The following is a 1480-nucleotide window of genomic DNA, read 5'->3' as shown; positions in this document are numbered from 1 at the left end:
ACTGTTAATATGTCAAGATATGTATGTGGTTTTAATATAGAGAACAATGCCTCACTGTTTCAAACAAGAAAAGAAGGTAAGCAATCTTAGATTTCTGCTGAATGAATAAATAATTTTTCAAATCATGTAGATACTTATAAATTCCAAATGTAAGTATAGGATAACCAAACTTAGATGTCAGTAACCTAACCTGTCATTTATCTAAGTACATTCCTTCAAACAGTAGACTCAAAAAGGTTTTCACTGAGTAGATATATTTGCGAAATACAACATACTATGCCACCCTGTCGATCATTTGCAATGCATATGTTCATATTAAAAGTCTTCAAAAATCCAGGTATGAAAATGTTTTATACCCAGTATTTAACCCATCCTTTCCTAAATTTATTGAAATGTATAACCTTACTTCCATAGCTTACTATTACAGGTATTTGAAAGATACTTTGGGAAGCAAACTGAAACGCCCCTTTGGAACAGCATTTAACACTTATCTTCAGCAGAAATGGGTGGTGGAGGGGAAAGTACCCAGTTGAAGACGTGGAGGCATTTTTAACACAGGACCATATTGTCAGTCTCTTGGCATCTTCCTAGACTTTCTAGTAGTACTTGACCTACAGAGTTAATTTCATAGCTATTTGTTAAATAACTATTGCATGAACTATTCTCATGCATTTAATAATGATGCATAAACAAAATGACTTTGGTCTGAGGGCTAATTATGAGTAAAAAGGGTAACCGTAGACCAACATAAGATGGAAAAGTTTTAAGCCATTTCATCACAATAAAATATAGTCAAGTTCCTGAATGTATTTTCCTAGCATCTAATATGTAAGGAAAAATAAAAACATCCATTCCATATTCAGTTATTCAGAATTTAGATATTTTTCCGCCAAGTCACATGGGACATTTGTCTCCTGCCTAATTTTCTAAATATTTGTTGTTAGTCACACACTGTAAAGCACAGAATGTGAGTATGATAGCTGTGAGGAGCCAAAGGCTCTTGCCCAATGTAAACCAAGAAGCTCATGGTCTTGCTTGCTCTTGGCAGCCATCCTGGAACCCTGAGGGAAGCCACCATAAGAATGAAGTCAGCATGGGAAGTGAAGAAGAAAGATACAAAAACAACAGAGAGAATTTTTGCTATAATAGAATCATGACTTCCTATTTCTAATTTTTATATTATATGAGGTAATGCATTTGCCACTTATAAAATAAAACATCATACTTGAGACAATATCTGGTCCTAAGAGTGGGGTCGTATAAATAACAGATCCTGTGATATAGAATGAACTGAGTACAATAATGATATCTATATCCCAGGCTGTGATATTGGTCATCATTGTAATGTGCTAGTGCAATAGTTCCTGTAAATGTTAACTAGCTCTAGCTAGGGACACAGATTATGTGCTCACTGAGGCTTTAGCTCTAGAATACTTAGTATGGAAATCCAAGATTTTGTAATATGTTGTATATCAGTGAG

The sequence above is a fragment of the Propithecus coquereli genome, unplaced genomic scaffold, assembly GCF_000956105.1.
Source record: "Propithecus coquereli isolate 6110/MARCELLA unplaced genomic scaffold, Pcoq_1.0 Scaffold273, whole genome shotgun sequence".
NCBI lineage: Eukaryota > Metazoa > Chordata > Mammalia > Primates > Indriidae > Propithecus > Propithecus coquereli.
This window is presented reverse-complemented; position numbering follows the sequence as displayed.